The following is a 16,236-nucleotide window of genomic DNA, read 5'->3' on the forward strand; positions in this document are numbered from 1 at the left end:
TATTTCCATAGCTTTTCTTTGTCTTTTATAACACTGGCATTTTTGAAGACTATAGCCCCCCCGCTTCTTTTTAATAAAAGATTCCTCATTTGGGTTTGTCTAATATTTCCTCATCATTAGATTCAGTTGTGCCTCTGCAGCTTGAACACGACCTAGGTGATGTCATCCCTCTCAGGATACGTCTTACCCAGTTCTATAGTTTTAAAGTTCCAGAAACTTGTATTACAGAGTACTTGTCTGAGTCTTTCCCATGATCCTCTCTGGAGATGCAACATTTTTGCAAAAGTATCAATGTAAGATAGTAACTCTCTATAAATGACCAAAAGACTTATGGCCATGGTTCAAAATCTGATAAGAATTCACTTGGGGAGTTCCTATTGTGGCACAGTGGAAACAAACCTGACTAATATCTATGAGGACGCAGGTTTGATCTCTGGCCTCTCTCAGTGGGTTAAGGATCTGGCATCACTGTGAGCTGTGGTGTAAGTCACAGATGTGGCTCGGATCTGGTGTTGCTACGGCTGTGGTGTAGGCCAGCAGCTGTAGCTTTCATTCAACTCCTAGCCTGGAAACTTCCATATGCTGCAAGTGCAGCCCTAAAAAGCAAAAAAAAAAAAAAAAAGAGAGAGAGAGAGAGAGAAAGTTCACTTGATAAAGAAATAATTAGACAATAAAGTTTTGATATATTTCTATGAACTTCAGTTTCTAGAGTACTTATATCAGTAACTTATAACCATACACATATAACCTAAGAAGGTTTATTATCACTTCCTATTTGACAATGCTTTCCTCATAATTTAATATGCAAAATAAACCTAATTAGTTTAACGTCTTCTTTACAAGATGAGAGACAAATCCTTTGAGAATTTCCAGGGCCCCTCTGGGAAATCTCAAAGTTAGTTTGAGGTCAAAAAGATTCCATTTAGATTTGATTTGGGAAGTTGCAAAAAATGTCAAAAGGTTTGAACACTTGATTAAATAGGACCACAGGTCATTATGAAAAAATGCTTAATTACAACTATGGGAGATTGTAAAGCCAATACAGAAGGTTACATTGTTGTGAACAAAATTTAGCTTTTTTAGTATGGAGAAGACTCCAAGATAATCAAAGATATAATAAAAACAATATGAAGCAGAGGAAATTATTTTGGTAAGATACACAATTTCTTACTTTCCAGGTAGATTACTCAAAAGGTAACAACAACAACAAAACCTCGAAAACAAATATAAAAGCTTTCACAGTCTCCTATCAAATTCAGACCAATCGTCTGATAAAACTGTCTTTTTAACAGAAACAAAACCATCTTCTAATTTCGTGCCAGTGTACCTTTGATATTAAGGCTCATTCTTTAAAAACATCATTCCAATCATAGCCAGATTGACCACACATAAAATTCATTTCCAAGATTCCTTTTCTACAAATCTTATACAAGTTATTTGTATCCACTCAGGTTTTGTTCTATATTTTTCCTTTCTCATTCTGCAACAGCAAATTATTCTACTTCTGAACAAAATTACTTTCTCTTAACAAAAGTATATTCTTCATAACTTAATCCAAAAACATATTCTACTTTCCTTACCTATTTTCTATACATAGTTATTTTCTTCCACTCTTATTACTTCTAGCATTTTTCAATATATTGATTAGGATCCTTAACCCTTAGAAACTATAATTTCTAGTGAAAACTGAGAAGTAAGCAATAATGGACTGGTTGTTACATGAGCATTCTATCCCCTAGCAAATTTATAAATATTTTTTAATAATTTCTAGAAGTCCACTCTTTCTCAGTAAACTTTTCAGTGTGACAGAAGGTATGTTTACCATTAGACTCAAACATCTTTAATCACTTTGTAATAAGCATCCAAAAATAGCCAAACTTTATTCAGTAATTAACATTTCAGTTTTTTATTTTATTTGGAAATGATCTCGATATTCCTTGACTATCCTTTATTTAATTAACTTAGTATAGTTTTTTTTCAAGTTTTCAAGGTCTCAAGCTAACAAAAAGATTTTGGAATCTATTTTTAAACAATTATGCTTGATTACTCCTGAAAATTTCACAAGACATCAAACCATCTTAAGTTATTTTTCTTGCTTATGAATTCTGTAACAGTGATAACATGAGCTTAATTTGAATTTTAGTAAACATAGGTAGAACAAAAGTTATATGTCTGCATTATATTTAATGTTTATAGCTCTGAAGATATGTCTATTTTAACTAAACCAACAAAACTTAGAGTAGTTTTTATTTACTGAAGAGTAACATCATTTGAACTTGAAAAACATTTGGGTTGGTTTCTATAGTTCTAAGAGAATGCTTGATTTGTGTAAGCATTTACTTTTCTTCAAGCTAATTAAATAGAGCTCTTTTACAAATTAATTTTGGCAATACCCTCTACAGATAGAAAAATTACACATCTAACTACATGTATTTAGACATACGTAAATATACAGACACAAAGAGAGATATTATGGGTTTTATTTTAAAATTTTAGTCATGAGACAGATACTTTTCTTTTTCTTCTTATAAGGATTATCTCCCTGCAGTTTGCATTTCAAAAAGATGGCTCTAGATTCCTAGAGAAGACAGGGTCAAAAACGTACACCTCGAAGGCACAGAGAAAAGATAGAAGTTATTTCACCAAGAAGTTTTGCTTCCAAGGTCCTGATCTTTTACAAGCCTTTTGAAATAAATAGGAAAGCTTGAGGGATTATTAAAAAGAATTGGTGGGCTTTGAGTTGCTTCTAGTGCTGCATTTCTGTTGTTGTAAAGCAAAATAGTTATTTCTTCTTCCTCGAAGAAGTGAGTTGCAATATCTAGGAACTGACCCCACCATTCAACTTGTTTCTTTATACCAGGGAGAAGATTTCCAATAGAGATGGAAATCAAAAGAATTCTAGATTTGGAGCTGCATGTTTTGGACTGTTTTAGTGAATCCTTCCACAGTAGCTTCAGGATGTTTTCTTTCCTTCTGAGTACACTGTGTCATTTTAGCTTAGGAAAGAAGGCCTTAAAAAAAAAAAGTTTCTATCAAGCTCTGAATATTAGCTTCCAGTTTGGTCATCATTTAAATCATTTAAAAAATTCTTTCAAATATCTTATTATCCGGTTTAACCTGGATAAACAGAAAATATTTCTAGTTGTACTGTACTCCTTAAATTTTGTTTCTTCTTCCTGTTAAATCAAAGGCCTACCTATAAAGTGACTCAAAACCCAAACCAATAAATGTTTTATAGCTTAACCGTGGACCCAAGAAGAGTCCTCCAAGAAGGCCCAAAAGATACCCCTCCTATTTCCAGAACCACTCTCAAAGGTAATGAAAAGGAAAAGGCCTAGACATTTCCCATGAGACCTGGCAACAGTCAGTGGGGAGGCCACCGCAAACAGAGTTCAAACCACATTTCTGTCCAGCCATATTCTTGGGCCCCATCCCCGACGGTCGAGCGAGCTGCACAGACAAGAACTGACAACCTGTGTGCCCTAATGGGAGGAAAGCCAGGTGAAGTTCTCAGGACATAAAGCAGGACACACAAGAGAGCAATAGCGGTCCCTGAGAGGGAAAGAATTGATAACCAAGAGGTACTCTAAGACGAAATTCACAAGAGCCAGAGTTTGGGAGAGACGGGACAATGTGAGATTTTCACTTCTCTCTCCACCAGGCTCTTCTGACAGAGATCCTGGAAGCTAAGTTTGGGAAGGATTCTTGGCTTTTGTCAGTCTGTGCCAGTTTTCCCAGGATCCCATCTGCAGGCGCCGGAGTGAGTAGGATGTTCAGACAGGTCCCATCTGGATGAGCAGAAACTGTAGGGGAAAAAAAATAATTTTCCCTCTGCCCTTCTGAGTTCTTGGCTGAGACGCCTTTTCCTCCAGGGCACCTCATAAATGGATAAGCTTATCTAGGTTCAGAGTTTTCCATTATGACCACTGTATTTCAATATTATCTTTCAGAAATTTAACCTTTTTGTTCAAACAAACACAACTTCTGGGCCCATTTTTTTTTTTTTTTTTTTTTTGTCTTTTGAGGGCCATACCTGTGGCATATGGAAATTCCCAGGGTAGGAGTCCAATCGGAGCTGTTGCCGCCGGTCTACACCAGAGCCACAGCAACACTAGATCTGAGCCGCATCTGTGACCTACACCACAGCTCATGGCAACACCGAATCTTTAACCCACTGAGCAAGGCCAGGGATCAAACCTGAAACCTCATGGTTCCTAGTCAGATTTGTTTCCACTGAGCCATAACAGGAACTCCAGGCCCACAATTTTTATACACAGAATTAGCCAGAGTCCCAGATGCAGGAGTCTCAGATTCTTTGGGCTTGAAGGAACTCTTTTTCTCTTTTTTTTTTACTCTTAAACAAATTTTTTGGTTAAATTAGCCTGAGACCTCATACTGGATCCAGTCTGGTTTAAGTCTGTCCCAGTTTGACCCCAGATCCAGTGTGATTTAAGATGGATGCAGTCCAACTCCAGATCCAGTCTGATGAAAGAAATACTCAGAGTCCAAAAGCTGTTAATACAGAAGTTGCAGAGCTCACATGTTTCTCCGCAGCCTCCAGATACGGTGAAAAAGCAGTGAGCACAGGGCCTCAGGGGGTGCCCCTGCCTGCTTATCGCTCTTTTCCCCCCAGGCTATTCTGGGAGGTGAGGGGTCTCCTTTGGAGCTCACAAGTAACAGAAGACTGTTAAAATCTATACTGAGGCATATTAAAAATGCTAAGAGTTTATTTGATGAAAAATTGATTCAAATTGGACTGTGCTAAACCAGAAATGCTCAGGAGCTCTCCACGGACAGGAGCTGGGGAAAGACTTACAGAAAAGACTCAGAAACAAAGCAATTGACTGGCTATGGCTTTAGGGTTTGCATTATTTGGGAAAGCCTAGTTGGCTGTTTGTAATTGGTTGTGCTTAGGTTTTAATTTCTTAACCATGAGGAGTTAACAGGCTGAGGTTTTTGTTTGCTTACCTCCTTCATTACTAAGGCATTAACACCACCTCAATCTAACCGTCTCTGTGTTTAATTAATTTAACAGGGGCTTAAGGCAGAAACATATGGTCTATTGGTGGGAAGTAATGTGAGTTGCTTACTTAAGTCAAATCTTTGGCCAAGCCTCTTCATTCTTAGAGACACTACTTGTCATCCTTGGAGGCACCTCTTGGGGCCAGGTCTCCTGCTCACATCCACCCATGTTTGGGGGAAGAGTGAGAAGGTGGGATATTGCTCCCTACCCTTTATCCAGCCTTGATCTTCACCCATTACCTGCTGAGGGGTTAGACTACCTCCCTCCTTTTCCAAATTCCAGTTTATTTATTATTTCTGAAAAACTATTCCGTAAATAAAGCACAAAAACTTCTCCAGTGAAGAGAAATTACCTGCTAAACAACTAATAACCCATGTTCTGAGCAGGCTCTGAAAGCTAATTGTATTTGAAACATGGGCACATAAAGTAGATCATTAGAGGGTTAAGGGGCTGTGAGTCAAGGAAAAGAGGTGCCAAGTGAATGTGACCTCTACTGAGATGAGAGTGGATCCACTGGTGTTCCCTTGGGAACTTTACTGCAAGCACTCATTGTGTGGTCCTTCGTGGAATGTTGATCTTCCTTAAAAACATGATAAAAGGAAGGTGACTGTATATCCTAACTCTTAGGCAAATATCCCATAAGTGTCCCTTCTGATGAGGAGGAGGATAGACAAACATTTAACAAAAACTTTACATGTGATGGGTATTATTCTAATATTGGTAAACTTTATCTCATTAGGTATCACAATAACCTTATAAAAGAAATACTACTATTATCCTCAATGTACAAATAAGGAACCTGAATTGAAGAGATGTGAATTTTCTCAAGGTTACACAGCACATAAAGTTGAAACTCTAGAAAACAGGGCTTCAGACCTCCATTTTTTGTTTTTTTCTTTTTAGAGCCACACCTGCGGCATGTGGAGGTTCCCAGGCTAGGGGTCTAACTGGAGCTACAGCTGCCGGCCTACACCACGGCCACAGCAACGCAGGATCCAAGCGGCATCTGCAGCCTACACCACAGCTCACAGCAATGTCAGATCCTTGACCCACTGACCAGGGATCAAACCCACAACATCACGGTTTCTAGGCAGATTCGTTTCCACTGCGCCATGACGGGAACTCTTCCATTTTTTTTTTTTTTTTTACTTGAAGTGTAATTGACTTACAATGTTATATTAATTTCAGGTGTATGACAGTGTTTTAATATTTTTATAGATTATGCATCATACAAAGTTATTATAATATTGACTATATTCCCTGTACTGTACATCACATAAAAATATGTGACACTTCATAAATTTGTGTGTCATCCTTGTGCAGGGGCCATGCTAATCTTCTCTGTATCGCTCCAATTTTAGTATATAGGCTGCCAAAGTGAGCACCAGACCTCCACTCTTTTTTTTTTGTCCACGCCCATGTATGCAGATGTTCCAGCGCCAGAGATCAAACCTGTACCACAGCAGTGACCCAAGCCCCAGCAGTGACAACAGTGGATCCTTTAACTGCTAGTCCACCAGAGAACTCCCAGACCACCACTCTTAACACCAAAGATGCTGGTCAATGTTAGTCTCACCATGAGGTCCAGTCTTTTTCAAGTGGGTTCCTCTGGCCATCATATTGATGGCAGGTCAAGGTTGATAACAATTTGGTGGGAACACCAGGTTTCACTCATCACAGAAGCTGGTTCTCAGGGAGAACTGGAGAAAGATATCCAGTTAGTTACCTACAACTTTGAAAAGTTTCTGGCTGACATTCAGAGATTGTAACTGTCCTGTTAGCTCCCCATTTACTCTCTACATGGTTTGGGCTAATCAGCTGAAAAAGGACCCATCTTCCTGATCTCTGCCTCCCTGTTGTGCTGCTTCTTCATCTCCCCTTTCACCAGCTTCCCTGTTTAGGAGAAGTTTGTAGAGGGGTTGAGTTCAGTCGGGTTATGCTTTGTGCAGGGAAAAGGCTCATCTTTGCTCCTGCCCACACCTGTGCTAAGTGAGTCATTTCCTCTCTTCCCCAGGCTCTCAGGGAAGGTTCCTTGGTAATAAAGTATCTACCCTTACTAGGAATGTAGTCAGTTCTCTCTCACTTTCTGGCAACCCTTAGGATGTTTAACTATCATATTCTCTGGATTTAAGCCCCTGGAACCAGCCCTCCAGTACCGCCAACCACAGCCACTGAAACATTTAATTGAGAGCACTAGTGGCTCTTGGGACATTCCTAGATCGTGTTCTTTTTCTCAGTGCCCTGCCTTCTCAATATTAGCTGTATCCAAGACAGAACTGTCTTTTCTCTTGGGGTGGAAATTGTATCTCCTAAAAACATTCTCTGTGTCTGGCAATCATTTCTATCACAAGAGAAATGGTCTTTTCCTAGCTCTATCATCCATTCCAACACTTAACATGCCTCTGGTGGCATGTCCAAGTTTGGAGAATAATTTTCACCTTGTATTCTGGATTCTGACAATATTCTTCCTCCATCTCCAAGAAGTGGCTTAATTTTTAACAATTCATTCAAAAATGAGTGTCTTATACCCATCCCCCACTAAAAAGTGTTCTGGAAACATTTGTTGAGTAGGGTTGCAGTTACCCTAATTTCCTTCATCTACTTCTGGACAATCTTGTACGTAAAATTGTGTAGTAATTTTTAAATTCTGCCTCATCGTAGCCCACGGGACACAAATCCCTAGCGACTTTTTTTTTTTTTTTGGCCATATCCATGGGATGCAGAAGTTCCTAGGCCAGGGATCAAACCTGCACCACATGAGTTCCCATCGTGGCTCAGAGGTAATGAACCCAACTAGGATCCATGAGGATGCAGGTTCAATTCCTGACCTCACTCAGTGGGTTAAGGATCCAGCATTGCCATGAGCTGTGGTGTAGGTTGCAGACGTGGCTCAGATCCCATGTTGCTGTGGCTGTGGTAGGCCAGCAGCTGTAACTTTGATTCAGCACCTAGCCTGGGAATCCATATGCCACAGATGTGCCCCTAAAAAGCAAAAAAGAAAACAAACAAACAAAAAAACACCACCACAGCAGTAGCCAGAGCCACAGCAGTGACAATGCCAGGTCCTTAACCCACTGAGCCACCAGGGATGCCACAGGAACTTCAGAGAGTGTACACCCAAATCTACACAAAAGTCATAACCAGGTTGATCCTATTTGCATCGGACAGAGTCCTTTCCCAGGATGTGGTAATTTCAGCACTAAAAACCTCAAAATGATTTGGTTTCAGTGCTAGGAGTTGTAATCTGCCCATGGCTCTGATATGGACCACACTAGTAATTTTGGTAATTCCAGAAGGAAAAAAAAAAAGGCATATTATATAAGGGTTATAAATCCACATACTCTGGTGTCAAAAAATAAAGACACGTAATGCATTAGTCAGGGTCCTGGCAATAAAAAGATGGCATGATCAAAGGTAATTAACTGAGGAGGATTTAACAAAGAAGCTACTTAAAATGCATAGATATGTTGAAAAGAAATCAAATAGGAATGGTACAGTACCCACTTTTCTCCCCCACCCCTACCGCAGGATAACAAAAAGGAAGCTTCCAAAGATCTTAAGTTTGAGAGGCAAGGAGAAGAAATGGTTACCAGAATGCAATCCAGAGAGATTAACTATAAGAAAGGGCCACCAGATAAAGGGACCCAGTCAACCCATAGGGAGGGAGCCTTGGAAATAAATATCCCAATTCATTCTCTCCCTTTCTTTGATTTCCTGCTGGTGCCGCCCAGTGGCTGGACACAACTGGAATGCAGAGGTCAAAGAAGTCTGCCGAATCCACCCAGAAAGGTTAGCCCTCTGGAGCACAGAGCAGGGCAGAGAAAGGTGGGGAATAGCTCTACAGACAAAAATATTCAGCCTATATTATTTTCTTTAACTTAAAAACAATCTTTTTTGGAGAACCTATCCAATCAATGTGGGAAAAGGAAATTCAAATTCAAAGAAATTCAATCATTCATGGGTTTTGTCTCCCCTTCCCACCCATGTCCATCCAACCCAAGACCTTTATTACAGAGAGCAAAGTGTATTCCCACTTGCTGCTGAGCTGGGCGTTGTCCAAACTTGCAAGCACATCCAAGTCTAGTGGTCCTGAGGCTCTGTGCCAAAGCATCCATGGGAGCCTTTACCAGAGTCAAGAATGCCAAGGAACATGACGACATGTTCGCACCATGAAGACATCCTCACAGGATAAAGTCCCTACCGGGGGTGGGGGTGGGGGGCAGCTAGGGGGAACAGGTTGCAGTTACCCACAGCAACCTACCCTCTCTTCCTCAGGCGTGAGAATCTTCTTGTCTTGGCTTCTGCTTTTGCCTATCTTCTTACAAAGACACAAGCTCTTCTCTGGTTCCATTCAAAACACTCTAGAATATTGTCTTTAGTCAGTTTGGATTTTCATGAGAGAAAAAGAGCTCTTGGGTCAGCTTCTGTCTTCAGTCCTGGAGACTACTTAACTGCCAAAATCTTGGCTTTCTTTTTGGAATAAGGCAAAAAAAAAAAAAAACCCACAGAAACAAACCCAGCTATTCAGAATTCTCCCTGATTCTTCTATTGCAACATAAGTAAATGCAACTTAATTTGCATCAATCAAATTGGAAATTTAAATGGTGTTGGGGTACTATAACAGAGGGGAAATCGAGATTAACCCAAGCGTGAAAGACAGAAACAAGAAAATATACATTTAAAAAGAAAACCAGAGTATAAAAAGACAGAAAAAGTCATAGCCTCATCTTTTTATTTCACTCCTATATACCCATTCCTCTTCCTCACTTTGCTTCCATGTGTCTAAGCCTTTGAGTTTGATAAAAATGGAGGGGTGTGGGCAGATAAATGTACCAAATAGTGATAAGGCTTCCTCTACAATTTTCAAACTTCCCTCTCTGAATGAATGCTAGAGAACTTTCTAGAGCTGGTAGCCTCACATAATGTGTGTGAATAAGGGCTGGTGGAAGAAGCAGTTCAGCATCGAGGAGACTGTCCTGGGTTTGGACCTTGAAAGTCCTGAGTTTGAATCTCTGTTCTATGCTCTACCAGCTCTGTGACCTTAGACAAGTCACAGGTCTAAGTCTGGGTTTCCTCATTTGTAAAATCAGGATAATGACACTCATCTTGCGGAGCCAGTGTTAGGTAATGATAACTATGAGGCCCCTGTTTTGTGCCTAGACTATGATTAAATATTGGATAAATGATGCTTCCTAGTTTTGTTCAAGAAACTGTGCCATCCTCAATACTACATAAAACAACAAATGACAGAAAGATCTGAGAACTTGATGGATTAAAAAATGAACTGCATTAGAGTTAAGGACAAGTGAAATGATAAGAATGGCCCCTGGAAAAGTCAAGTCTCTTCTTTCAGGTTTTTGTTTGAGAGGGGGATAGGAAGGATCCTCTAGATTACCAACTTTCTCCCGGTATGAGTTTGGTCTCCCTCTGGAGGAAAAGGCATCAGTAATCCCAAGCCAGCATTTTATTGATACACTTCTCTTTTAAACACCACTGTGGCCTATTTTGGCAGGTATGTACAGCTTGCTTAAGAGTTTCAGCCATCATAGCGGTCAGGAAAGTGCCACTGAATCTTGAGGGACCAGAATACTCAGGCTAAGGTGTGCTCAGTTATACCTGTCGAACAGCCATGGTAAATCTTATTTCCTAAGCTACAAAGAAGCATTGAGTGATGAGGTGAAGTGTGTCCCATCCTTCAGAGCAGACGCCTGCTCCTGTTAAATCCAGGTAGTAAAATACCATTGAGGACCCTGTGGGTATTTTCACACTAGCTTAAGACTTCATCAACTGCCAAACAAGCTCCTGCCCACAGAGATTGACTCTAGAACCTTTCCAATCAGGGACACTTCAAAGTCATTTGTCACATGATTGAGTTCCTTACCACCTCACAGTTAGGTGTTATTAAACAGAGATCCTTCTTGGTACATCTTAATATGGGCTCTTTTAGTTTACTTTCATTAGAGATAATGACATAGCTGGATAGCATTATTATACATTAACAAATTCAAAGAAAATGGCATTGTTCCCTTTTGTCAGGCCCTGACATCGTGCCTTCTGGGGCTTTCTTGCTTTTTTTTTTTTTGGTCTTTTTAGGGCCACACCCACAGTATATGAAGTTCCCAAGCTAGGAGTAGAATCATAGATGTAGCTGCTGGCCTACACCACAGCCACAGCAATGCCAGATCCAAGCCACATCTGTGACCTACACCACACCTCATGTCAAAGATGGATCCTTAACACACTGAGCAAGGCCAGGGCTTGAACCACGTCCATTAGCTCTAGGACAACATTTCATTTTATTATAGTTATAGATTATGGACTTTGAATCTGTATAGAAACTCACAAAGTTGAGATATGGAGAATAGGAGTAGCCATAGCCAAATAGTGTAACATATGTCTTTACTGTAATATTCTTCTTTATATTGTCATCATTCCGAAGACATGATTTTAGATTAGTGGGTTTTTTTTACAATGGCAAAAATTAATAACACAAACACGCACAAAAAAACACATCACCCCTAACCACCACCAAAACAAAGGAACTTTAAAAAACAAACACAGCTACTCCACTTGATTCTTCCAATCTTGTTTTTAAAAACTAGCCTACTGAAGTTAAATTTTCCCTGTTGATATTTCACAACTCCCAGGCTTTTTAAATTTTCTATTGCTGTAAACTCTCACTGTGGGGACTCATTGTGGTGTAGCTTAAACTTTAAAGTTCTGCTTTCATCTTTAAAATTGCTCCATCTTTACCAATGAAGATGTTCTTTTGTTTACTACTCCTTTTCACCTGAAATGGCCTAAGAAGCCAAAGAGAAAAGAAAAAATGAAGTGGCTTGAGAGTCAAGATGTTGAAAATTACTCTAAATTGCCTATGCAGGCATACAAATCAAAAAGATTATTTTACTAACACTATTTTTGAAAATGTATTTCATGCCTTAATCCAAAACAGTATTAGGTGGATGTGTTTCTGAAAATTTGCAACAAGCTTCTCTGTAATTGCAAATTTCAGTACAGTTCACCTAGTCAGGACACGGGTGTCCTACTATAATACTAATTTTTGCTCATACTCTGCTCTCTTAACATCTTATGTATATTAAAAGACCACGATCCTTCAGTAGTGAAGGATGCAAAGGATTCAGGTAAAGGCAGACTAAAAGAAAGAGGAATAGAAATAGTTCACTCATGGTGCAGTAAGTTTTCTAGTGATCTAAGTACTTGGAAGAGGTAAATGTTACTCTCCTTGTTTATATTTAGTTCATAATCTCAAAATAAATACACACTCAGATCTGCACTGCTACTTTGTGGTAATTTTTTCCTATATATATTTTTTTCTTCAACATTATGCCCTTGTCATACAGAAGTCAAAACTCTGATGGAACTTGACTTATATTCTCTGTTGTAGTCATATTAGGAGCTATTTTCTTCCTTACCCTCCCCGATTTTCTCTTTCTCATTTCTACCCTAACATTCCCATGTTGGGGAGTATCAAAATCAAATTAAACAACCTGCTGTATAGCCCAAGGAGCTCTACCCAATATTCTGTGATAATCTATAACGGAAAAGAATCTGAAAAAGAATGGATGTGTATACATGTATAACTGAATCACTTTGTTGTACAGCAGAAATTAAAACCACATTGTAAATCACTAGACTTAAATAAAACTTAAAAAAGTCAAATTGAACAGTTATGTCCAAAAAATGAGTACAAAACAGATCATGACAGAGAGTAGTCAGGGATTCTACTAGGGATAAATTGGAAGTCCGACTAAGAGGAAGAGTTTGGGTTAAAGAGAAGAGGAGAAAGAATTTTGAAGAGCTGAAACTGAAGAAGAGATCTATTGGAAAGCTTATCCTTTTTTCTTTTGCTGGTTGAGGATTTATTTCCCAGAATTATCATATCCACCAAAAAAAAAAAAAAAAATAGGACGTTAGATCTTCCAGACAAGAATGCAGACTAGCTATCCGGTGAGATTTAATTCCTTAACAATAGAGTGCATAAAGGACAGTAATGAAGATGAAAAGAAATAGAGAAAACAGATTGAAACAGGAAAAAAAGAGAAGTGATCTGCATAAAAAGACAGGGGAAGCTTTTTCAGGAAAAGGAGAATAGATTTCATTAATTGTTTCAGAGAGTTAGTTCCAAAATGCTATAAAATGAATTGCACACAGCTGTGTGGATTCCTATCCAAGATCTCTTAAGTGGGAAGATAAGCACATTGTCCAGTGTCCAGAGAGCCCTGCTCAGTTAAGTCTTTTTCTGAGGTGAGTTCTGAGTATTTACAGATTTCTCTGCTTGTTTCTTAGATTTTTACCAGATTCCAGTTATTATGCACTTAATCAAAGAGAAGAGTTGACACAGCACCAGACTCAGGACCAGACCACGGGGATTTCTTTCAACTAGAACTATACATATAAGAGAAAGAGCTCTGGGTTGAGTGTAAGGAGACTCAGGTTTGGGTTCTAGCTTTGCCATTGCAGAGATGAATGAGTTTGAGAAGTCATTTCTGAGACTCATTGGTAAAATGAGTGGGGTCAAAACACGTAATTTCTAAGATTTCCTTCCAGTTTTTAGTTCTCTATCAGATACTTTTTTCAAGTTTTTTAACCAAAAGTATACCAATTTGCTAGTCTTTAGAGAAATATTGGGAAGTTATCTAAATAATTTAGGAAAAAAAAAACAATAGAAGCAAAACCAATACAAGCTTTTTAGAAGCTAGAACTTTCATATGAAATCAACAGATATTTAAATAATCAGAATTTTTTTTTTTTTTGTCTTTTTAGGGCCACACCTGTGACATATGGAAGTTCCCAGGCTAGGGGTCGAATCAGAACTGCAACTGCTGGCCTACACCACAGCCACAGCAATGCAGGATCCGAGCCACGCCTCGCCTGCAACCTGCACCACAACTCATGGCAACACCAGATCCTCAACCCACTGAGTGAGGCCAGGGATCGAATCTGTGTCCTCATGGATGCTAGTCAGATTCGTTTCCTCTGAGCCATGATGGCATCTCCCAAATCAGATTTTTTTTTTTATTTTTAAACCTGCTCTTTAAAGTTCTCAGGAATTGCTTCTCGCCTCTCAATATTCTCAGACCTAGAAGTGCAACATTTTTCAAATCCTAAATCCAGTTTCCCGTAGGTGAAGTTTAAGTCACAGTCAATTCTGCACTCTACTCTTAGCTGCTTAATGAAAAGGACAAAAGCCCACAAAATACTTTCACATTGGTATGGCAACATATACTAAAGTTTAAAAAGAAGAGTGTATGAAGACATAGAGACAGACTTGTGGTTGCCAAGACGGTGCAGATGGGGGGCAGGGAGGGATGAATTGGGAGTTTAGGACTATCAGATGACAACTATTATATATCAGACAGATAAACAAAAATGTCCTATTGTACAGCAAAGGGATCTGTATTTGATGTCCTGTAATAAACCATAATAGAAAGGAAAAAAAGTGTATGTATGTCTGCAAATGCAGTAATGGCATGAATGGAAATTATAAATTAATTTAATTTATATACACTAGAACTTATCACCACCACACAGCTGTTCAGAATTATGGTTCATGTACATTCTTTGGGTTTGGGTTTATACAGCACAAGAAAGCTCAAGCAAGTATGATAGGTCACATTATCCTGATGGGTTACCACAGACTGATGTGTGGTCCAGATTGCTGGGCCAGAACGTTTTCACAATGGGCTTCTGGAGCATTATTCTGGAGCATTATCCAGATAAAGTTCTAGTTATCTGGAAGACTTGTATAACTCTTCTAGTGGCAATATAGTAGCCATTAGCCACACTGACACATGTATGACACATTCAATGTGTCAAGTTCAAACTGAGACGTGTTATAGGTTTAAAATACCATATGAGAGTTTAAAGATAGTACCAAAGGAAAAAATAATGTAAAATATATCATTACTAATTTTTATATTGAGTAAATGTAGCAATGATATATATTTTGGATATACTGGGCTAAGTAAAATGTATTAAAATTAATACCATCTGTTTCTTCTTATGTGTTGTGGCTGCCAGAAATTTTAAAATTACATATGTGCCTCATATTTGGGGCTCAAATTATATTTCAATCAGATGGTACTAGTCTAGACCATAAGCTCCTTGAATATAGGGCCATTCTGGTTTTGATTTGCATGATATCCTTGGCATCTAATGCGAATAATCAATAAAGGCAGTGAATGGATTATTATTGAACAACAGAGACATAATCAGGGTACCTTCTCCCATGAACATTGTGCTGGAGACCATGAAAACCCTTTGCTCTCTTATTCCTCTACTTTTTTATTCCAAACTAGCTGATTCCCTTCTGTGTTGTTTTAGAATCAATCAGGTGTTGCTTAATACTTCACTGTATTCCAGTTTGATATATGCTCATATAGTAATGCGTCCATACTTAAGCTTCAGTGTCTTGAGTGGTTCAAATGCTCCTTAATCTCTTTAGTCAATCAACTGCACTGTCTTCCCTGGGGTGGTATGCACACTAGTCCTTTGTCAGCTCGGCATCATCTTTAAGCTCCCTCAAGGCAGGAACTTTATTTCCCAGAGTCTCCTTCCCTGAAAGGTTCCAGATTAGAAACTGTTAATAAGAGGCACTAATTCAAGATTTCGAAGGCAGAAGAGGACACTGTTTTTTCCAGTCACTTATAGGAAGACATCCGGGCACATGGAGGCTCAAAGCTGCTCCCAGATAAACTTCTTGAGGAACTCCAGCATCCATGTGGCCAACTGAGATAGCTGATGTGGGTGGACTCATGGTGAAGCTAATGCAGTTTAAACTTCGGGGCGCCTTTCTTGCATGGTCCTTTTTTAAAACTCTGGAAGTAGCTTGCAAATTTGTATTCACACTTTCATTTCTTTATTCTTAAAGAGAGCTCCCAATTGGGTAGACTTTAGGTCTTACAAAACTGGCTCTAGCTCTGAATAGTTGGGAGCCTCCTGGAGATCCTGTGCCGCCAGTGGCTTCAGGGAAGCCCTTGAGAAGCCCTGCATTGGTGGGGCTGGAGTCTGAGATCTTCAGTGGAGCTCTCCAGCTTTCTCTCCCCTTCCAACAGTTGTGAAACTCTCTGTTCATACTAGGAACAGCGTGGCTTTCATTTTCACGACCAAACCTGCCATAGCTTAAAAAGGATTGCCATCACCAATTAGATTATGATTAGACTGTGATTCTTTTTCATTGTTGTTCTTAACCT

At 39.1% G+C, this 16,236-nt stretch overlaps 1 non-coding gene across 1 annotated transcript; it reads right to left on the bottom strand.

Moving 5' to 3' along the window:
* Positions 1 to 6,301: 6,301 nt before the first annotated feature.
* Positions 6,302 to 6,408, bottom strand: LOC125131901 (U6 spliceosomal RNA). Its single transcript, XR_007136076.1, has one exon. It is a non-coding gene; the product is annotated as a U6 spliceosomal RNA (small nuclear RNA).
* Between the last annotated feature and the right edge of the window lie 9,828 nt (positions 6,409 to 16,236).

Source organism: Phacochoerus africanus, chromosome 7 (genome assembly GCF_016906955.1).
Source record: "Phacochoerus africanus isolate WHEZ1 chromosome 7, ROS_Pafr_v1, whole genome shotgun sequence".
Classification (NCBI taxonomy): Eukaryota; Metazoa; Chordata; class Mammalia; order Artiodactyla; family Suidae; genus Phacochoerus; species Phacochoerus africanus.